The sequence below is a fragment of the Schistocerca nitens genome, chromosome 2, assembly GCF_023898315.1.
Source record: "Schistocerca nitens isolate TAMUIC-IGC-003100 chromosome 2, iqSchNite1.1, whole genome shotgun sequence".
Classification (NCBI taxonomy): Eukaryota; Metazoa; Arthropoda; class Insecta; order Orthoptera; family Acrididae; genus Schistocerca; species Schistocerca nitens.
In genome coordinates, this window is record NC_064615.1 from 411,405,141 (window position 1) to 411,430,360 (window position 25,220).

Below are 25,220 nucleotides of genomic sequence, written 5' to 3' on the forward strand. Positions count from 1 at the left end.
CTAACATTTTTATGTTGATTTCAAGTTCTTGGTTTTCTTCTATCACGTTCAGTTCTTTTCTTAATGGAATAAAGTTTGTTTTATTTTGAATTATAAGAATTTTATTAGATTGCCAAGTTAGGTAGATGAAATGTCCAGCATTGTATGTGAGTAGAGCAGCCGGGTAAAGCCATAGCATTAGAGTGTAAAGTTTTCATCAGACCGGCGACATTTTTTCCTGGTACTGAAAACATCTTACATGAAATACCTGTAGACATTAAAAAATATTGCCTTCGCTATTACATATCAAACTGTGCTTGGTGAAGCTCTTTCTAAGGGCTCTTCCACTAAGTAGAGCCTGTTGTAAGAACCTTTCTATGAAATTTCCCTTCATCAGTCAAGAAAAGCTGAAAGCATGAATTTTTGTTGGTACTCAAATTCACAGATTGATGAAAAATCACGAGTATGAGAATACAAGATGTACGGACTGCCTTCTGCTTTGATACTGAAATTTTGCTAGGTTATAAAACCACCCAAACTTACAAGACCATTGTCAAAACCATCTTGGAAAATTTCTAGAAGTTTGGTTGTAACAGTCCACTTAACATACGCATATGTTGACCGCTTCCCTGAAAATCTGTGTCATTATAGTGGAGAACAAAGAGAATGCTTCCATCAGGACATTAAGGAGACTGCCAAGAGGTGCCAGGGAATATGAAATGAAAGTATGATGGTCAACTATTGTTAAATGTTGGAGAGGGACAATAAAGATGAAGTTACTCAGAGGGAACCAAGAAAGGGAGGTTTCAAAATCAACGGAGTAGAGAACAGTGTTGTATTTAGAGTATATTGTACATAGGAATAAACAATGTTTTTGGGCCGGTACTTCAGTCTAGAGGCTGATTTTGGAATCACAGGAACGAAAGCGACCTAGAGGCCGCGATAAGCAGTTTCCACCATTATTTCAGTTTTTCATGTGGTTAAACATGAGGTTGAGTTTTGCGCAGCATACTCATATTACGCGTCCTACACACTTAAGTGTTGTCTAATATATTAAAGGTATTTGGAATATATTCTTAATTCTTCAGGCACAGAATTTTGTGGTGAGTAAAACGCTACTACGTATTTTAGAAGTATTTGTGTAACATGCGGACAGTTAAGCCATACTTCGTCGGTTCTGCACCAACCTGTACCTTTAAACAGGAGGAGGTATTTTGCCACGGAACATGCGATAATTGCAAATGAACTGAGTTTCTGTAATATCTAAACAATTTTGCCTGTCTTGAAAATATAAATTTTTGTTTAGTTCCAATGGCTCCTGTATCAAAATGTAAGTAATTTTCGCCTGGTGTTTGATAATACTTCAGTTAAATTTTATTTCACTTATTGATTGTTGGTGTGTAACAGAGTAATAATGTAACACACAATTAAATACGATAATGAAAGGGGTTTTCTCTATTGCAATCCTTTTAAATTTCAGTCTTTTATCTGTTCCTAGGTACATGACCGCTGTATCTTAGAACACCTTTTCTCATTTGGAAAAAGTTTAATTTTCCGGAATAATTTCTGTAATTTCAGGAAAAAGACTGCAGCCCATATAAGTGAATGTCGTCATTTAAAAATAGGAAAGTATATTCAACGTTTATTGCATGGCTGGCTAGAGACCGAAGTGTGGGAAATGTACTAGCGTACAACGCCCTCCCCTACTCATAACGTTATAGAATTTTTAGTAAATCCCTAAAACGAATAAAACAATAACTATAAAATATAGCTCTTGATTGTAATTTTATTTTAATATTTGTGCTTCAGTTACTTAAGTCTTTAAGATACGAGATCTTATGTTGTGAAAAATCCTGACGTGATAGAAGAAAATGAAAGAAATTTTCAGAATCAGCATTACAAATTGATTCTAGAAAACCTATTTGTAAGTAATCATCTGACATAAATATTAAGCAAGTAGGCTTGTGTGAACTAATCATTCTACACGTACACCTGCACAGCGCACTTCTCGGTTCAGCGGTGGCTTAGGGTATCGCTCTCTCCCCAATCAGAAATGCGGGCGGGAGAAACTGCCGGTACGCCTCGGAATACATAACATTTTCATAATATGATAGTATGTGGAGAAATTAATGTTATTCAATGGGTCGTGGAAGAATAATTTACTGAATTTTCACACTCCATTAACATGAACTACAACGTCTTTATTTTGATATCTTCCAGTGGAGTCTGTCATACTATGACATAAACGGCCAGGTGATAAATCGAGATGCTCATCCGTGAATTTTCTTGCTTCTTCCCGTTATTGCACGTTGAGAGAACACTGACATACAGTATTCTATAATCAATCACTCGAGATTCTTGTTAAACAGTTTCCTTTCTTGCAAAAGCACTGAACGAGGTGCTACGGTGGCAAAGCACTGGCCTCGTATTCAGGAGGATGATGGATCAGATCCCCTTCCGGCAATCGATATTTAGTTTTTCCCTTGTTCCTAAAAACATGCAAAGAAATCTAGCATGGCTCCTCTGAACATAGCAGGGGGACTTATTATCCTATCCTTTTTCGATCATAGCTTGTGCTCCGTCTCTAACGACCTTGTCAACGACGGCACATCGAACTCTCCTTTTTCCGTGTGTACTGATGTCCAACCGTCTACCCGCATTCCAAATGACAGGCATCTTTCTACAATGCTTCTCCGTTATTCGAATTATTGCTTCCTATCAGTTTAATAAGTCACAGCTGCAAAATACTAACGCGAATTCTTTACAGACTGGTAGAAGCGGACCTCGGGGAAGATCAGTTTGGATTCCGTAGAAATGTTGGAACACGTGAAAATACTAACCTTACGACTTATCTTAAAAGAAAGATTAAGAAAAGGCAAACCTACGTTTCTAGCATTTGTAGACTTAGAGAAAGCTTTTGACAACGTTCACTGGAATACCCTCTTTCAAATTCTGAAGGTGGCAGGGGTAAAATACAAGGAGCGAAAGGCTATTTACAATTTGTACAGAAACCAGATGGCAGTTATAAGAGTCGAGGGGCATGAAAGGGAAGCAGTGGTTGGGAAAGGAGTGAGACAGGGTTGTAGCCTCTCCCCGATGTTATTCAGTCTGTATATTGAGCAAGCAGTAAAGGAAACAAAAGAAAAATTCGGAGTAGGTATTAAAATTCATGGAGAAGAAGTAAAAACTTTGAGGTTCGCGGATCTAATTGTAATTCTGTCAGAGACAGCAAAGGACTTGGAAGAGCAGTTGAACGGAATGGACAGTGTCATGAAAGGAGGATATAAGATTAACATCAACAAAAGCAAAACGAGGATAATGGAGTGTAGTCAAATTAAATCGGGTGATGCTGAGGGAATTAGATTAGGAAATGAGACACTTAAAGTAGTAAAGGATTTTTGCTATTTAGGGAGTAAAATAACTGATGTTGGTCGAAGTAGAGAGGATATAAAATGTAGACTGGCAATGGCAAGGAAATCGTTTCTGAAGAAGAGAAATTTGTTAACATCGAGTATAGATTTAAGTGTCAGGAAGTCGTTTCTGAAGGTATTTGTATGGCGTGTAGCCATGTATGGAAGTGAAACATGGACGATAAATAGTTTGGACAAGAAGAGAATAGAAGCTTTCGAAATGTGGTGCTACAGAATAATGCTGAAGATAAGGTGGGTAGATCACGTAACTAATGAGGAGGTATTGAATAGGATAGGGGAGAAGAGAAGTTTGTGGCACAACTTGACTAGAAGAAGGGATCGGTTGGTAGGACATGTTTTGAGGCATCAAGGGATCACAAATTTAGCATTGGAGGGCAGCGTGGAGGGTAAAAATCGTAGAGGGAGACCAAGAGATTCAGAAGGATGTAGGTTGCAGTAGGTACTGGGAGATGAGGAGGCTTGCACAGGATAGAGTGGCATGGAGAGCTGCATCAAACCAGTCTCAGGACTGAAGACCACAACAACAACAACAACAGGACAGAGTATAATGGAAACTGCATACGACTAACCGTAGGACATATCCGGTCGGTGTCTGTAGTATTCTCTTGAATTTTGATTAAGTTTATGGAATAATTGTAAAGAAATTATTTGCCTTATCAATTAATTTTTATATCTCTTTATACTATCCCTGATCATGTAGACCAAGAGATTGTATTACTGGTGCGAGTTCATGTCCCAGAGGTTGATTTAGGAGTTATTCCATCTTTTGTTATTCCTCTTCTACATAGTGATGAGCTAGCGAGCAGTATGCGTTCTGGCTGCTCCTGTGATTGTTTTTATTGTACCAAAAAATAGTTGTGCTGTCGATTCAGGACTTGAACTTTCAGTATATTTATACTGATGCAAAACACAACGCCTAGACATTATAAACAAAAGCCCAAGACAGAAAATGAATTTCTTATTATTTCTGGTTCACTACTACAGTCCAATGTCGAACTAATCTGCGTATGTTTAAGATTCTTTTGTAGAATGGAAATCGTAATCTAAGGATAACCACAGCTGTTGCAAGAGAGGTATTTTATAGCCATTCTCGCATTCCAACACAATTAAATCAGTCCTAGCCAATTATACTTAGAGATGAAGTTACGACACTACTACTAGTTAGTTAGCATGCCCCATAGATAATGTGAATGACTATTTTATCGAAATGATGTGGAACGAGTCTGTTTACGGGATATGTATAGATGACGAATGTTAACATTGATTAACTCGTTAGTTTTTAGTCTTGCTCATGCAAACAGATACAAAAAAACAGTTTTTAAACTGGCTACCAGTTTTTAGTAATTCGTCAGTGGTATAGAAGGAGTTGTCCAGGAAAAATGATTTTAAGTTAGATTTAAAACTGGCTTTACTACCTGTTACACATTAGTGTCGGAGGTACGGACATCACTGTCCTTCTCAAATTGTGATGGATTATTTACGACAAATTTAATTAGGGAATATATATATTGTGACGGCTCTATTAAAACGCCTTTTTGAAGAGGTATCTACATGACGTCATGGAGTGAACACCACATATTACGCTTACTGTTCGCTTTTATGCAATCAATGCTTTCCTTCTAAGTGACTAGTCAGAATAGAAAATTATTCCATAATACGTTATAGAGTGGAAATATGAAACATATTTCAGGAGGCTGATTTGTTTATTTCCAGTATTAGCAATTATACGAAGAGCAAAAGTAGCTGAACTTAATTCTTTGAGAAGCTCAGTAATATGCTTATTCCAGTTAAAAGTTTCATCAACATGTACACCCAAAAATCTGGAGCATTCTGCTCTATTTATTGACTCGTGCTGATGTGCTACATCAATTGTTAGCTGCTTCCATTCGTTGTAAAGAACTGAACATAGCGTGTTAGGGAGAGTCCACTTTTTGAAAACCACTTAATTCTTTGGAAAACAGCATTTACCGTCTCCTCTGTTGCTTTCTCTCTGATAGGATCTATTATGGCACTAGTATCATCAGCAAAAAGGTCATTCATAAACGGAACAAGGGATTCCGCCTTTTGCAAGACACCTTATTTTCTGTTGTGTTTCACCCAGACATGTTTCAACACTTTTTGTGCTATCTTCAGTGGGTTATTTATTATTTTCTAACTGTAAAATTGTTGTTAACATATTAATATTTAACGAAACATTTGGTACATAATATTTACAATTGTGAATGAGTAATTGTTGTAAAATATTATGCATCATTTGTTCGTAGTTCACAGTTGAGATACGTTCAAAAATGGTTCCAATGGCTCTGAGCACTATGGGACTTAACTTCTGAGGTCATCAGTCCCCTAGAACTTAGAACTACTTAAACCTAACTAACCTAAGGACAGCACACACATCCATGCCCGAGGCAGGATTCGAACCTGCGACCGTAGCGGTCGCGCGGTTCCAGACTGTAGCGCCTAGAACCGCTCGGCCACCCCTGCCGCCTGAGATATGTATTAACGACCTGATGCGCTGTGTATTGTTTATAACATTATGCCAAAGTTCTGTTTATAGCTTAATTGGCGGAAAGAGGGGATGTATGCATTAGGTTACATGCTTTACATAATGCTATTGGACATTTATTTTGGTAGCTATTCTGCTACACAGTCTACAGCTTCTCATCTGCGAACAGCAAAACGTAATTTTTATTTTTATTTTTATTGTGCATTTACAAAGGAAAATGAGTATATATCACGTTGTTTGTGTATAACTTACGGTTTTGATATTGTAGTTCTTTCTCATGTGTTGGTGGCGAAGTGAATAGGCTGATTTCGAGACCTATGGTCGCTTGACACTGCACTTTCTCCGATTTTTCAAAACATAGGCAGAGTTTTCGCCCCCATTACGTATTGTTATGGATGTGTGGTATTCATTTCTTTTATAATGTGTTTAACTGGGTGAGGCACGCGAGTTTGAAGTGTATTTGACGTATGTGGTGTTTTGTTTGGTTGTGTGTGTGTGTGTGTGTGTGTGTATGTGTGTTCAGGACTGGAGTAGAGAGAGATAGAATGGGAGGGAGAGAGAGGGAGGAAGAAAGAATTTTTTTCTCCCATGTGTAGTTTTGGTTTGGGTATTATTTGTATAGTTCTTCTAATATGGCGAAAAAGGTTCTATTGCACAGTGATGCGTATTCATTGAGTACTTTCTTTCCTTGGGCCAGTGACCAAACACAGGACCATTGATCTCATTTGACATAATTTCCATGTAGACACTCATCCCAACAGAGGAAACCATCAAAATCAGAGAAAGAAACCTCCAACTACCAGGAAAAATACCCACAACAAACATACAAGAAATATCAGCCCTACTCAGGCTCCTCACAGAGTAAAACTACTTCACATTCAACAACAGATTTTACTCTCAACAAGATTGACTACCAATGGGATGGGATCCCATGGGATCACAATCAGTGGCCTCCTACCTGACATATTCCTCAATCAGATAGAAAAACAAATCTTTGACAACATAGTAAGACCAAAACAGTACAAAATAATACCTTGGTACAGATATGTTGATGACATAGTATGCTTAATAGATGAGCCACAACCTCACATAAAAGAACTTCATGACAACATAAACTCCATCCACCCACAAATACAGTTCACCATTGAAACACAAACACATGAAAAACTTAATTTCTTCGATCTTACCATACACAAGAGAAACAACAAACACGAATTCACAATCTACAGAAAATCCACAATCACCAGTACCATTATTCATAACAAATCCAGTCACCCCATAACTCATAAAGAAGCCATCTTCAGATATTTACTACGCAAAGAGAGTAGACAAAATAAACTACAAAATACAAAAACAAACAACCCATAACCATGAAACACACACACAAACAAACACAACACAACACACAACAAATCAGCAGACAGTAAGCAACAAATGGCAAATAATGACTCACAACAATGAAGTCACCCACAGGGTGGGTAATACACTAAAGAAACAAGGACTCAATATAGCATACAGAACCAACAACACAATAAAAAGCAGACCTGGAAAAAATACCTCCAACACTGACAAATACAGCCAGTCTGGTATATACTAACTTACTTGCAACTGCCAAACATGCAAACATGGGCCAAACATGCAGGAATTCCAGAACCAGGTATACAGAACACCTCAGTGCAATTAAAAGCAATATCTCACACTCAACATTTGCAGAGCACCTGATAGCTCTCTATTACCACCAAACAAACCTTGAAACTGAATTACACATCCTTGAAACTACTACCACCTCATACCAAAAATTAACTATAGAAGAAAACTATCACAGCCAAAAATCAATAACCCAAGGAAAGAATGTACTCAATGAATACACATCATTGTGCGATAAAACCCTCTTCGCCACAATAGAAGAACTATACAAATAACACCCACACCAAAACTACTCATGGGAGAAAAAAATTCTTTCTTCCTCCCTCTCTCTCCCTCCCACTCTCTGTCCCTCCTCTCCCTCTCTCTCTCTCTCTCTCTCCCTCTCTCTGCCCCAGTCCTGAACACACACACACACACACACAAACCAAACACCACACACGTCAAATACACTTCAAACTCGCGTGTCTCACCCAGCTAAACACGCTACAAAACAAATGAAAACCAGACTGCCGCAACAGCACGTAATGGGGGCTAAAACTCTGCCTATGTTTTGAAAAATCGGAGAAAGTGCAGCGTCAAGCGACCATAGGTCTCGAAATCAGCCTATTCACTTCGCCACCAACATATGAGAAAGAACCACAATATCAAAACCGTAAGTTACACATAAACAACGTGGTATATACTCATTTTCCTTTGTAAATGCAAAATAAAAGGAAAAAGAAAAATTACGTTTTGCTGTTTGCAGATGAGAAGTTGTAGACTGTGTAGCAGAATAGCTACCAAAATAAATGTCTAATAGCATCATGTAAGGTATGTATACATGCACTCTTTTCGCTAAGTAAGCTATAAATAGAACTTTGACATAATGTTATAAACAACACACAGTGCATCAGGTCGTTAATACATACCTCAACTGTGAACTATGAACAAATGACGTATAACATTTTACAACAATTATTGATTCCAATTGTAAATATTATGTACCAAAAGTTTCGCTAAATTTCGATATGTTAAAAACAATTTTACAGTTAGAAAATAATAAATAATCCACTGGAGAGAGTACAAAAAGTGTTGAAACATGTCTGGATGAAACGCAACAGAAAAAAAGTGTCTTGCAAAAGGCGGAATTCCTCCTTCTTTATTTTCGTAGCCAGCACTGACATAATAAGAAGAACTGCAACACCACAAGATGGTCATTTTATACATAAGGAATAGGAGTGAATCAATATTGAACCCTGTTGAACTCCCTTTGTGATTTCTCCCCAGTCACTAAAATTTTCTATTCTTCCGATATTGTTTGAATTATCAGCACAACCTTCTGCATTCTATTTGTTAAGTATGATTCAAACCAGCTGTGCCTAAACCCATTAGTTACATAAAACTTGAGTTTTTCTGAGAGAGTAACGTGATCTGCCCAACTAAATGCCTTGGAAAGATTACATAAAATACCAACTGGTGATATTTTATTATATAAGGCTTGTACTATTTGATGAGTGGATGTACAAATAGCATTTTCAGTCGAGCACCCCGTCTGGAATCCAAACTGTGATTTGCTAAGTAAATTATTTCCGTTTAAGTGTGAGACTGCTCTTGAGTTCATTAAATTTTCGAATATTTTGGAAAAAGATGTCAGTAAGGAAGTTGGCTAAATCTCTCTTGTCACCTTTCTTATGAATAGGTTCAACAATTGCATATTTTAACGTGGTGCTTTTCGGTCGTCCTGCAAGACTGAAAAAATAGATTTACTAATACTTTCAACTGATATTATGTTATCTACGATATGAAAATAAGTGAGTAAATAAAATAATTATACGACGCCACAAGTCCTCTAAACTTCACAGTGTCATGAGGCGTCATTCGCTATGTCTTAAAGACCCTCCTAATCAGGTACACTCGTTTAATCGCCTAACTATCGAGCCAGAGAGCAGTCGTTAGCACGTAGCAGAGGTGTGGCAACTCATTTCCTTTGCTCGTGGATCTCCACGGGCCGTTTGGAAACGCGTCGACTATTCTTGGGCCAAGTGGCACGTTATTACAAGAAATTACCAGCTGTGTTTGTTGCCCGCATTTTGGCTGGAACCCAGAAAAATACCAGTAACTTGATTTCTTTTTGTCACTGTAACCGACCCCCTTAGCCAAGAATTCTGGCAATAGGATCAGAAAATTTGCAGCTGGCTTTGTTTTAGAGCGTACGTCCTTGTCACCTATAATATAGCTAAGGCGTTCTGCTCCGGCATATGGTGCGCAGTTGTTGAAGACATTCGATTTGTATTCGGTAATGGCTGGATTCGTGGACACTAAATAAGGTTTCCTGTGATTTCAATTAAGCCACTTGATACGAATGCAGAGATTTGTCCCCAGACGATGCTGCAGTATGTTTTCTGCCCTACGTATTATGTGGAAACATGCTGCCACACTTTTTATCAAGATATGGAGATGCAGTTAACGGTGGGCACACGGGAGCCCCGACTTCAGAAGAGTCTGCAAATCCCAAACTTTATACTCTTGCATAACGGCACCAAATTCGCTCTTATATGAGCAATTTTAATTACGCACATATTTATAACATGCTGTAAACCCTAACAGGACCTTCATATTCTCCAATCAACGTTGTTTCGTCACTACACTGCATGCTACACACATATCACGTTGCACAGACCCCGTATAACAGCACTGTAGTTCCTCGTAACAAGGAAACTACATTTGTTACTTCGTATTTACAAATATTCTCCTGCCGTACTGACTTACTGGCTACGCAGAATGCTGGGAGATAAATTAATTTTGGAATTGTACTTGTTCTTTTACGATTTTTAAAATAGTTTTCTGTGCATTTAAATAAATTCAGATGAGTTTAAACTATATTTAAATTAAGTTATTTCCTATCCTTGAAATTCCGTCTGTTCCGGCATAACGAAAAATCTGTTGTCTTTTATTCTATTGAGGCTATCAAGTCTTATGTTCTTCTTTTCCTTTGTAACTAGAAAAATAAAATTACATATAATAAGAGCTTCAGAAATACAAATTAAATTAGATATGAAAAATTTGCCAACTGACAGACGTGGGCATTGATAAAATTTTCTTTTATGAAGATGAAAAACAAGGATTTTCTAACCGTCCACAAATAAATCAATTGGTTGAAACCAAGGTACAGTAGAAAGCGACCATCACGAAGCAGAAGAACTAGCGAACAATCAATCACATTTAAAATAAGGAGAAAAAGTGTAGAAGATGGTACATTATAAACTTGAATTCAAACAGAAAGCACTAGAAATTTATAGTTCATTGGTATCTTTTATAAATACCATACCTACACAATTTCGTTTTTAATGCTTTTTTAAGGGTGTTATTTTGTTTAAAAGATGGTAAAACGACATTATTGTTCTCCTTGTCTCTCTGTTTTGTCAATGGACTCAGTATTTCAATCTGTGATTGGAACCTCAATAGATCTTCCTAAGCCCCTGATGCGACGGCTTACAACAACAAATTCATTTACTCGTATTGTAGGGCATGATTTCCCAAACTTTTCCTCGACAGGTAAACAATACTCATGACGATACATTAAAACATGTTCCATTTTTGTCTCAGAGCCAGCAATCAGCATTACGCTAGAAACAGTGATGTAACTACCAGAATAGCATCTGAAGATGAACCTGAAAAGGTTTGAAAACCGGTTCATGGAATAATAAATAACTATTCAAAAAGTGACTGGTTGCAGTTTTATGTATTTACATTCAGTTAACAGTCACGGGTTCTAAAATACCTGTAATGGATCAGCATAGCACCTTGTTTCTTTTGAGGGTCAATAAAATTTTTAAAACAGGTGAAAAACATGTTTTATTACTGATTACGTCAATTTTAAATCGCAACAAATGACACAGAACTCATAATAAAACAAAAAAGGTAGTTATCGTCGTTACAATGTTGAAAAAAACGACTTAATATTAATAATTTTTCGCGGGGTATTTATTCACTTCCCCTGGGACACTGGTGTGCCGCGAAACACTGTTTCGGAAACCCTGCTGTAGGGTAGTCTAACAATGCACAAGTCTACCATTTAGTGTAAAAAAGTTAACTCAAAATTCACTGATTTTGACATGCACAGTTCACTGATCTCTACACACCCATCACTCAGAGAACTGATAAGGTTTTTCCAGTCGCAGAACACAAAGATAACGTGTAACATACAAATGGAAGCAAACACTGTTTGCTTTCTTTGGCCTAACGAAAAAAATATAAGGTAACAAATCTGCGTGCAAACGTGATTATAAGAAGCAGATGTATTTATTCGTGAGAGAAGCGAAGTATTTTCATGAGAAACGATTTTCGTTCCATATTACAAGCAAAAATTGTATGAAATTACATAGCAGTTCGTTGGGACTGCACTATTATTTCGTGTTAACTGATATTTTGTGTTGAGTGTATCATGTTAAACCTTTTTCACTATGTATGGTTGAACAGTTCTTGAGATATAAAAGCTTAGATTCACCATACGTTGGTATATGAAAAAAATATATACACCAGTGTTAACAGCTTCCGCCATACCTCACTAGGATGGTGAAAATTCAGAGCTGAAAGAGGAGCTAAGAAATTTGGATACCGTATCACAAAACCTCTTCTCAGCAGTCAAAGACGAAGTCGTGACAGTCCTAAACTGGGAAACCGAAGAAGGGATTAGAGTTAGTAAGACTTGCCTGAAGCACTTATATCTTGCTCTTGACATCAGTTTTCCTTTTGCTGCTGGAAAATATCTAGTGCGTGAATGTAATAGCGCATGTGTGAAAGGGAGCCTCAGAAACAGTTTTAATAAGATTAAAATTATGTGTAATCAACATAATTTGTCTGTTTAGGATTACTGAGGAAAACTACCGAACGGGCAGTGGAAGAAATAAACGAAGTACCAAGTATGACTTAGAGTGGTTTTGGCAAACTAAATTCAATTTTCGAAACTAAGTTGTTAACGTGACTGAAATGGAAAATTTGACAGTGTGTGTTACCAGTTTTGATTTATGACAGTAAGACATGGACTCTGACAGTAAAACATGAACTTTCAGTGCGAAAACTACTCTGTAGTTCAGAGACACTTGGCGAGCGATGGAGATGCTTAATCACGGGATGACTCGCAGTAATCGCAGCCTGTGGAGGATAAAGTACTCGTAGAGTACCTAATCGAGATTGCACAAATGAAATGAGCTGGACACGCTCAATTTCGCCAACGTCTCGACAGCTAGTGGAGCATAACATTGGAGCCGGCACTGGTAGTCCAGAAAATCTCAGCAGTAAATACTTGATGCTGTTCTCTCCGTTACATTTTACAACTACAGCGTAGCAAGTGCCGAATATTGTCATCGTTTTTAATATTTTACTCTCTAAAGTCAATGTTCCAGTTCCTTTTTTGCTGATCGAATGTCATTCTGATTGCAATAATTAATTCACCATAATAGTTTGAATACAAAGTGTGATCCGGATGACGCAATCAATTTAATTTAACTCGCTACATCGTCTTTGGTAGCTTTTTGAAGTCATTGTAAATGACTTTTGCTGACAACTATGCCTTCTTTTAAAACTAATGATTTTATTAATTGTCATGATTGTGTACTTAGTTCCTCTGTCGAATGAGTGTACTGAAAGGATTTATCGATGCGAATTCGTGTGTTTCCACTTCAACAGTCATGCTGTTAACAAGTTGTACTGATTCAATCTGAGGTACTCATAAAAACTGCGTTATCGAATTCTGTGATACATCAAAGTGAAGGGCGATTATCTGTTATAACATTGTGGCAGGGGGAATATTTATAGCTGAAGTTAATTAATTGCGGGAATTTGATCTGACCTGTTGTGATGGTCTGACTAGGTAGCTCACGACAGGAATGCGAATTTTTGGCAATAGTTGTATTCACTAGGGATGTGGTTATTGTGCTGTGTTGTGGTGTTGCGTCCAAAGAGTGGGCTGATGCACTCCTTTATGCTAGACTATAATGGCGAAATTGTAATAGTGTATCCCTAAGGAAGTACAAAAACAGATACTGTTTCTTGTTGTTTTCAGTCTGAATACTAGTTACTCCACGCCGTTTAAATCCCGCGCAAGTCTCTTAATTTCTCCATAACTATTGCAACCTACATCCACTTGAGTCTACTTTCTGCATCCAAGCCTTCATCTCCCTCTATAATTTTTATCCCCCACACTTCTCTCCATTGCAAACTGACAATTCATTTATTCCTAATACGACCTATTAACCGATCCCTTCTTTTAGTCAAGTTGTGCCACAAATTTTCCTCTTCAGTTCGATTCAGTGCCTCCTCATTAACATCCGATATACCCATCTAATCTACCGCTTTCTTCTAAGACACACGTTTCACTTCCGTCAAATGGTACACTCCAGATAAATACCTACATAAAATAGTTTCTAACACTTCATATTCCCATTTCTTAAACGCTTTTCTTGCTATTGCCAGTCTGCAAATTATATACTCTCTACTTTGGCCATCGTCACTCATTTTGCTGCCCAAGCTGCAAACCTGATCTACTCACGAGAGAATGACCTGAAAGTTCATGGGTTAGTTGCGACAAGAGCGATGTCAAATTATTCCGATTACAGAACTCTGCCACTTTAGTTCAAATCGTTCAAATGGCTCTAGCACTATGGGACTTAACTTCTGAGGTCATCAGTCCCCTAGAACTTAGAACTTCTTAAACCTAACTAACCTAAGAACATCACACACATCCATGCCCAAGGCAGGATTCGAACCTGAGACCGTAGCGATCGAGCGGTTCCAGACTGAAGCTCCTAGAACAGCTCGGCCACACCGGCCGGCTGCCACTTTAGTCAGGCTGACTAAAAGTTAATGAAATTTACAGGTTACGACGGAGTTAATTTTAATGTGTTTTTCGACATATTAAATGGTTCGAAATAGGCGCATAGCGTGCCTTCGGCAGTTCGCACTGAGCTGAAAATGTTTCGATACGTCTACTTTAACCAAATTGCTTCCGTAGTCATATCGTACATAGTAACAAATTGACCCTTCTAATTATAGGTTGCATGCTGGGAGGTGTGTGTATGTCTTAATAGTGGCAGAAATCGGGTGGAAATGCGACATCTGTAGGTGTTCCTGCAAGTCAGTCAGTTTACTGTTTTCAGGCTTGCGATTTCAGGATAGACCAACTCTTGTTTTCCTGAACAAGCCTTTCATAGACTGACGGAAGAAAAAAATCACCAAGAAGGAGTTTTGCGGCATAAGCGAAAGTTGGTAGACGTGTTTCTACACCTGAAAGATGATGTCTACTCAAATTTTGCGCCAGTCTCGTAAGAGTGGAGCTAGTAGCGCCATTTGAGGATGCAAACCAGGACTGTTTAAGTACGTGAGGTAACGGTCGTGAGCATTAGGTGGTAAGCTGATGTATTGAAGCATGCCTTTAAGGCGAAAACGACTCCATTATCAGCACCTCAATGAGTTTGAAAGGTGTCGCGTAATAGGGCTACGACAAACTGCGTGTTCGTTCTGCGATACTACAAAAAGACTTGGCAGGAATGTAGCCACTGTACACGATTGCTGGCAGCTGTGATCACGAGAATGTCAGGTCGCAAGAAGATCGGGCTTCGGACGGCCACGTGGCACTACCGAGAGAGAAGACAAGAGCGTTCGGCGTATGGCTCTGACGCATCATACTGCAGCAGCAACTTGAGCAGCAACTGGTACCACAGTGACACGATGAACTGTTACAAATCGGTTACTTCAAGGACAGCTCCGAGACAGACGCCCGGTAGCATGTACTGGAGTGATCCCAAACCACCACCATTTACGACTTCAGTGATATCAAGCGAGAGCTTATTGGAGGGCAGGGTAGAGGTATAATGTATTCCCGAAATGTCATTGCTCTACATGAATTATTTTTTACTGTTCCTATTTGTTTCGGCTGGTGTGTATTATTCACCTCCCTCTGTTCGATAGCCAACATATTACAAACCGGGCGCTGGTTCAACACTTCTAGACTGATGGTTACCACGTAATTCTTAGTTCCGAATGACATCAGTGTCACAGTTTCTCACACAAACAGAACAATGTACTATGGGAAGCAAACGTATCTCTTCCGATTATCAATTTTTAGCTTCATGTAAGGCATGTTGGTATAAATGCTTTAACGTCAGGGACTTGACAGTTTGCGTATTCGCTCTGCCTGTGGATTAATGACTATCAAATGAAGCATTTATTATCATCTCGGAAGATGTTCGGTAAAGCATATGAAAGGAGCCAGTGTAAGTAACAAAAACTGCTGTGTGAAAGAAAGAAAAACTTTCTACAAAACTTCTATGTAGATGAAATACCTTTTAGTGCTTCAGTCACTTTTTGCTGTTGTTGATGTTGTGGTCTTCAGTCTAGAGATTGGTTTGATGCAGCTCTCCATGCTACTCTATCCTGTGCAACCTTCTTCATCTCCGAGTAACTACTGCAACCCACATCCTTCTGAATCTGTTTAGTGTATTCATCCCTTGGTCCCCCTCTACGATTTTTACCCTCCACGCTTCCCTCCAATACTAAATTCATGATTTCTTGGTGCCTCAGAACGTGTCCTACCAATCGATCCTTTTTTCTAGTCAAGATGTGCCACAAATTCCTTTTCTCCCCAATTATATTCAGCAGCTGCTCATTAGTTACGTGATCTACCCATCTAATCTTCAGCATTCTTCAGTAGCACCACGTTTCGAAAGCTTCTATTCTCTTCTTGTCTAAACTATTTATCGTCCATGTTTCACATCCATACATGGCTACACTCCATATAAGTACTTTCAGAAAAGACTTCCTGACATTTAAATCTGCACTCGATTTTAACAAATTTCTCTTCTTCAGAAACGCTTTCCTTGCCATTGCCAGTCTACATTTTGTATCCTGTCTACTTCAACTATCATCATTTATTTTACTCCCCAAACAGCAAAACTCATCTACTACTTGAAGTGTCTCATCTCCTAATCTAATTCCCTCAGCTCACCTGATTTAATTCGACTACACTCCATCATCCTCATTTTTCTTTTGTTGCTGTTCATCTTATATCCTCCTTTCAAGACGTTGTCCATTCCATTCAACTGCTCTTCCAAGTCCTTTGCTGTCTCTACCAGAATTACAATGTCATCGGTAAACCTCAAAGTTTTTATTTCTTCTCCATGGATATTAATACCTACCCCAAATTTTTCTTGTTTCCTTTACTGCTTGCTCAACATACAGATTGAATAACATTGGGGATAGGCTACAACCCTATCTCACTCCCTTCCAGACCACTACTTTCCTTTCATGGCCCTCGACTCTTATAACTGCCGTCTGGTATCTCTACAAACTGTCAATAGTCTTTCGCTTCCTGTATTTGAACCCTGCACGTTCGGAATTTGAAAGAGAGTATTCCAGTCATCATTGTCAAAGTTTCTCTGAGTCTAAAAATGCTAGAAACTTTGGTTTGCCTTTCCTTAACCTATCTTCTAAGATAAGTCGTAGGGTCAGTATTGCCTCGCGGAATCAAAACTGATCCTCCCTAAGGTCGGCTTCTACTAGTTTTTCCATTCGTCTGTAAAGAATTCGTATTAGTATTTTGCAGCCGTGACTTATTAAACTGATAGTTCGGTAATTTTCACATATGTCAACACCTGCTTTCTTTGGGATTGGAATTATTACGTTCTTCTTGAAGTCTGAGGGTATTTCGCCTGTCTCATTATCTTGCTCATATTATAGTACAGTTTTATCATGGCTGGCTCTCCCAAGGCTATCATTAGTTCTAATGGAATGTTGTCTACTCCTGGGGCCTTATTCCCACTGAGGTCTTTCAGTAGTCTATCAAATTCTTCACACGGTATTATATCTCATCTTCATCTATGTCCTCTTCCATTTCCATAATATTGACCTCAAGTACATCTCCCTTGCATAGACCCTCTATGTACTCTCTCCACCTTTCTGCTTTCCCTTCTTTGCTTAGAACTGGTTTTCCATTTGAGCTCTTGATATTCATACAAGTGGTTCTCTTTTCTCCAAGGGTCTCTTTAATTTTCCTGTAGGTAGTATCTATCTTACCTCTAGTTATATATGCTTTTACATCCTTACATTTGTCCTCTAGCCATCCCTGCTTAGCCATTTTGCACTTCCTGTCGATCTCATTTTTAAAACGTTTGTATTCCTTTTCGCCTGCGTCATTTACTGAATTTTTATATTTTCTTCTTTCGTCAGTTAAATTCAGTATCTCTTCTGTTACCCAAGGGTTTGTACTAGCCCTCGTCTTTTTTACTTATTTGAACCTCTGCTGCCTTCACTATTTCATCTCTCAAAGCTATCCATTCTCCTTCTGCTGTATTTCTTTCCCCTGTTCTTGTCAATCATCCCCTACTGCTCTCTCTGAAACTCTCTACAAACTCTGGTTATTTCAATTTATCGAGGCCCCATATCCTTAAATTCCCACCTCTTTGCAGTTTCTTCAGTTTTAATCTACAGTTCATAACCAATAAATTGTGGTCAGAGTCCACATCTGCCCCTGGAAATGTCTTACAATTTAAAACCTGGTTCCTAAATCTCTGTCTTACCTTTATGTAATCTGTCTGAAACCTTTCATTGACTCCAGGCCTCTTTCACGTATACAATCTTCTTTCATGATTCTTAAACCAAATGTTAGCTATGATTTAGTTATGCTCTATGCAAAATTCTACCAGGCGGCTTCCTCTTTCATTCCTTACCCCCGTGCCATGTTCACCTACTACTTTTCCTTCTCTTCGTTTTCCTACTATCGAATTCCAGTCCTCCATGAATATTAAATTTTCGTTTCCCTTCATTATCTGAATAATTTCTTATATCGCACCATACATTTCTTCAATCTTTTCATCATCTGCGGAGGTAGTTGGCATATAAACTTGTCTTTCTGTGGTAGGCGTAGCTTCGTGTCTATCTTGGCTGCAATAATGCGTTCACTATGCTATTCATAGTAGCTTACCCGCGCTCGAATTTTTTTATCCATCATTAAACCAACTCCTGCATTACCCTTACTTGATTTTGTATTTATAACCCTGTATTCACCTGACCAGAAGTCTTATTCCTCCAGCCACCGAACTTCACTAACTCCCACTATATCTGACTTTAACCTATCCATTTCCCTTTTTAAATTTTCTAACCTACCTGGCTGATTAAGGGATCTGACATTCCACGCTCCGATCCGTAGAACGCTAGTTCCCTTTCTCCTGATAACGACGTCCTCCTGAGTAGTCCCCTACGTCCGGAATATTTTACCCAAGAGGACGCCATCATCATTTAGCCATACAGTAAAGCTGTATGCCCTCGGGAAAAATTACGGCTGTAGTTTTCCCTTGCTTTCAGCCGTTAGCAGTACCAGTACAGTAAGGTCATTTTGTTTAATGCTACAAGGCCAGACCAGACAATCATCCAGACTGCTGCCCCTGCAATTACTGAAAAGGCTGCTGCCCCTCTTCAGGAACCACACATTTGTCTGGCCTCTCAACAGATACCCGTCCGTTGTGGTTGCACCAACAATACGGCTAACTGTATCACTTTTTACAGTTACTATAACGTACCTAATGATACCAATATGCTATTAAAATGTATCGTGCTAGTAAATATTAGTAAAAAGTGACTTGGCCAGTAAAATTATTTCACACATTTATAATACAATCGCTGACCTAAACCAATTTCATACAGTATGTACAAACTTAATTAAAACTTCTAAGTGTCAACAGAAACTTCGCGAAAGCATAAAGCAAGTAATTGGAGAACGTATAGTTGCTGGAATATTAGTCTATAAGGTACGGGTGCCAATCTTCAGAGCCATATTTTATCTTTATGTAGATATCCACAGAAAAAATGTCCTGAGGAACGTTTTTGTGACGCCTCAACGTTACAGTCTGGAATTGTGTCGGGTGCTTCTAGACGGAACAAACAGTGGAGTTGGAGAGACTATGGGAGGTCAACGCCTTTCGTGACGGCATGTGTAATCAACAAAGGCCATCATGCAAGGCTTAAGTCTCCTGTAGAAGTCACGGAAGGAAGATAACGAGCGGCAGTCGCGCAGTCGTTAAGTTGCAGTCGGCTGGTGCAACCTGCCAATCCACTTCCAGTCGTCCCATACCGGTCATTGTTTCCTTAAGACACTACAAATGAGAAAGTCTGATTCATTCACTAAGACTGTGAATAATTCCTTCCTTCGTACTTTTCTCAAGTGATGAATGCTTCGTTCTCTGATAACCGAAGCGGACGAGGTGATGCACAACGTTCGAAGAACGCTGTCTTGCTCTGAAATTAAAATTATAAAGCATCTGTAGATTTAAGAATATCTTATATCTCCTAGGCACTGCTATTTTATGTGGTGAATATAATCGAGCGAGGTACCTCATTGATTCAGGCACTGGACTTGCATTCGGAAGGCGCGGGATTCGAATTCACGTCCGACGACTCAAATATAAGTTCCCTGCGAGTTGCCTAGATAGATCAATGTGAATGCCAGGGTGGCTCTTGATTTGTCCACTTTGATGTGTGTGTTTCATCGAGGTGCCGCTGGTACCAGTTTTACTGAGGCCCTACTCCCAACTTCACATCAGGCTCGCCTTCTAAATCATTGCTACCGGAACGACAACAAAACAATGTTCCAAAGACACACTTTATTACAAGAAAACAAATACTGAGCTTCCAAGTCCGGTGTGCTGTGCAAAGACGTGACAGTCCTGTCAGAGAGTAAGTCCATTTTCACAACGCTATCCCTGTTCAATTGTAAACACTTGTCGAAGAGTGTCCCACTTCGGTCCGATGCACGATGTGGCTGGAGCTTCCTTGGTAGGGGCATACTCACTCGAAGACTTGCCCCGGAATAACTCTCGGCCAATTCTCGGTAACTGAACTCTGGAAGTGTACTAGGGAACTACACTTCACAACTGACAGCTAAGCCGTGCGACGCGACTTACACAGGTTGAATCAAAAATCCTATTCAATGGTCTTGGCTCATAGGACAAAGTCGTATTCAAGGATTTGACAGGAACGATCATTCTGAGCAAAAAAGTCTAGTAAATATGGATTCTAAAATGCATACCTTAGTGGCTATGAGCACTTCTTCATTTTCGATACTGTGAAACAAATCTCTTCTACTACAAGCTCTTTGCTTTCCATATTTTTTACGGAGGTACTATGGATTGTCAAGTAAACATGGGCTCTAAAATCATACTTTAAAAGCTATGAGAACTTCCTCAGCAGAAGAGGTGTGTTTCACAGTAGCGAAGATGAAAAAGTGTACATAGCTCCTAAGGTATGCATTTTAGAGCCAATATTTACTAGACTTTTTTGCTTCGAATGATCGTTCCTTCATACCCCTCAAAACTAATTTGTCCTATGTACCAAGACTATTGAATCACCAATGTAGACTTTGTCCAACGGAACGTGACTTTTGAGTCACCCTGTATAATAGCGCAGAGCGATGCTATGGTATCGCGCTTTTGGGTGATGGAACAGAATGATACCACATCTTTGTTCTATTGTCAGCACGTGGTCTCTTGCCGTTGGTGATCTTTGTGGAGGCTGCCAGAATACTGTCCCCTTGCTTCGCCTGTTACGTATACAGACCCGGTTACTACCTGTGGCTGACGGGTAGTCTCTGCAATAGGGGTTGCGACGCGGGTCGTAACGGTTCCCTTGGAATATGTAAGGCCAGCTTCCTTTCCAATCCTTGTCCTATCTGAGGTTGGCTCCAACTTTAACAGCATTTTTCCTTCGTCTTTTTTCCTGAGGAATGTGCTGGAAATATTTGAAATAAAGTATCCATGATGACACCTTTCAGTTACGTTCGATAGCACGGATAAACATTGTTGATGGCCATAATTTTGTTACTAAACCGTCTGTGATGTTTGGATACAAATCCGTAGGTCATGTTTTAGTGTTACAGAAAGGGTCTTTCTCTTTTTCATAGCATATGTCCTTCACTTTTCCTGCCAAGATGCTGCTTTTTGTTTCATTAGTATAGTTAAAATAAATAAATTTAGCTAGCGTTATCCTCAATCAGTTTTCACAAAATGCACTTTATTTTACTAGACAACGCTCAGGAGACTGTGAGACTATGTATTTAGGAAATTCCGATCACATATTAATTAATTAAGAATGGACAACTGAGTGGATATGCAGAAAGAAAAGTACGAACTGTGCTATCTTGTCTGCAGAGCGACCGATGTAGACAAACTGATTCATCATCCGCCTGAAGCGCCAGTATTGGAATCGTATGTCATTACCACACTGCTCTAGCTTTCGTTAATATTGGCTTTCGAATTCGCAACCGCTCCTTCTTCTTCGAGTAACTTATAAGTATTTGTCATCTTGCTAAGAGGGGCTGATGGTTATTTATTTATTTAGTCGCTGCGGTTAACGTATGGTCTTTCATCTAAGAGCAATGATTTCTCGAATTAACTCTGTTCGCAATTATATATTTGTACTTGTTAATACCACGCAAGTAATTAACCTACTGCATCAGTAAATCATGTGAATTTTGCCGTGTTAGTGTTCTGCAGCACTAACATTACTCGATAAACTAAAGTTAACCCTAACCTATTCTAACTACAGCTATGCTCTAAGAAGAAAAAGAGGCAATAGAAAGATAATAGAAGTTCCTATCACCAAAGCCAACCAGGGCTGGAGGTTTTGGAAAAAGTTCAAACATTGTGCTACAGCTTAGCTGCTAATTTTGTTGTACTAATGGGTTTCTAATGCTGGTAATGTAATTCTAACTTGTAGTGCTAACAATACAATACAGTAATATAAAATCTCATGTATCAGTTGTATCATCTATTTCATTATATAATATTGCCGTTTACATCTATATTTATTCTGATTACATGTTTTACACGGTCTTGGTGGTGAATAAATATCATTTATGGATGTCAACACAAACCACTGCTTGGCTGCGCATATACTGGTAAAGAACACAGCAGTTGTTTAGAATTTATGGAAGTCAGACTCGTGAGTGACATTTTGCAATGAGCATTCTCACTATTCGCCCAAGGGTACTGTACATTTTTTAAAAATTTGTTTTGGCTTTAGGAAACATCCACCATACATCCAGCAATAGCTATAGCTGTATATAGTTAATATAGAAGCTTGACTTAAAGCAAGCTGACGGAATAAGCCCGTGGACAGAATAAACTCGTGGACACAGGCAGAAAAGGAATTAAACTGTCAGTGACGGACTACTACGAGCAGCCTTCTACATTTCTCGTAATACTCCAATCAAATTTAAAGAAATTAACTTTGCCAGTCTTGACCCCGCGGCAGAATAAATTATCGTCCCTCTTCACCAATTCCCTACGTTAACTTTATGTAGCAACTAGCTAATGGGATAACAGAGTCTGGCCAAATTTACTTTCACAATTCCAGATCCTTTAAGCTAAGTTTGCTGCTACGTACTCCGGAGTAAATTAATTGTCTCATTATAGACAGTAAAACTAGGAGAGAAACCTCTTCGCTATCTTGCCCTGGTTTGATGCAGCCCTCCATGCCACTCTATACTGTGAAAGCTTCTTCATCTCCGAATAACTACTGCAACCTAAATCGTTTTGAACCTGCTCACTGTATTCATCTCTTGATCTCCCTCCACAATTTTTACCCCCACACCTCCCTCCAATACTAAACTAGTGATTCCTTGATGTCTCAGAAGGTGTCCTATCACTCGATCCCTTCTTTTAGACAGGTTGTGTCACAAATTTCCTTTCATCCCAGTTTAGTCCACTACTTCTTACTGGTTACGTGATGTACCCAGCTAATCTTCAGCTTTCTTCTAAAACATCTAATTTCAGAAGCTTCTGTTCTCTTCTTGAACTGTTTATTGTCCACTTTTCACGTCCATACGAATCTAAAACCTTAATTTCTTTTGAAAGGTGTAACGCATTATCTCAATGAAACCGGCTGCGTCCATAAGATTATTTAAACGAAGTGGACATTTAGTACAAATTTTAAATCTGTGCGTCCGCCTATTTTAAAAGTTCAGCTTTCAGACGGCGGTTATTCACAACCAACAGAGTAATTACGAAACTCCTGTAGGTAGGAAAAACAGCTTCAATTCTGCCAGTACCTCGTCTCCTACCTTCCAAACTTCACAGAAGCTGTTCTGCGAACCTTGCAGAACTAAGACTAGCAGAATAGAAGCTTTGAGGACAGGTCGTGAGTCGTGCTTGGGTAGCTCAGTTGGTAGAACACTTGCCCGCGAAAGACAAATGTCCCGAGATCGAGTCTCGGCCCGGCACACAATTTTAATCTGTCAGGAAGTTTCGTCTTCGCTTATGTTGTTGAGGTACATGCTATTCATGGCTTTCTTTATCGTAAGGATGATATCACCATGAGTGGTTAGAGCTGGACGGAATTTTCCTTCTGTAATGCTCCTCTTCGCTAGTAGGTCGAAAATTTCGTTATGAAAAGAATTCCATGATGTCCTTTTACCCGCAGCAAATGAACGTCCGTTTGTGTGATGGTTTCCGATACATCAACAATGTATCTGTTGATCTGTTTGTCGGATACTGAATTCTGTAATTTCTGCAAAACGCTTTGGGACTGCATAAGTATCAATATTGGATTAATATGTATATCTGTTGATCTATTTGTTGGATTTTGGATTCTGTAATTTCTGCTGAACGCTTTGGGATTCCGTAAGTACCAATATTAGATTAAAATGTCTGTGTTCTATACTCAGTTGCCTCCCCTATGGCTGATAGCTCAGCTGTACATATAGAGGTTTCAGGTAGAAGTGCAGTCATTTGACAGGTGCCGTTAGAAGGGCTGAAGACGGCGTATCCCACTTCCTGCTGTGTAAATAAAAGCGTAATGTGGCCAATACTGTTCAATAAATTTCTCTCGTTGGTATGTGATGTCTTTCCGTTTCTGAAATCGTGTGGTAAATGTGAAAGCTGGGTAATTTTGTCTCCTGTAAGAGTAATTGTAAGAGATTTCGGCATTTCTCATAGATTTTTAGGAGCAGAGGAGTTCATTTCGTGTCTTTCTTATGAGGTGATTGTGTTAGAATTCAAAATTTGGACACTTCTTTTATGAAGTTCAGATATCGCTAAATGATGCAAGAGAAATGATCTTCAATGGCATTTCGGAAGTTTCCACTAACATCGCATTGGTCGGACTTCATTTTATAGCGCCAAAGGTTAGGCAGATCGCCCTGTAATGGAGAACATCTAATTCATGTGTCGCAGATTACGGTGCATAGTCGTATACGATACCGTAAATGCCAGTAACTGAGATCACATTTCCGCATTTTTTGTCATGTTGTCTGCTGTGCCTATATTATTCTTCTTTTTTTCAAGCGTTCAGTGAAGTGAAAGGAACATTATTATTATCCCAGTTTTTAATTTCAAGTATTATCAAAGCAGATATTAATTGTTAGAAACTGGACCCCAGTCAGTTGCTGATGTTCGTAACTACGTTCCATCTCACATGTATTATGATGTCTTACAATTATGGTTCGTATGTCCATTTATTTGAGTAGGAAATGAAAGAAAAGTATTATTCAACACATTTATTTAGCAGTTCATGAAATTTAAATACTTACATAAGAAAATAGGTGACACAGGTGTTCACGTTTGTGTTCATTTACAAAATCCAATTTTCTTTTATTGGACATCTTAACAGGGACAGGGTGTGGGCGCGAATTTTTC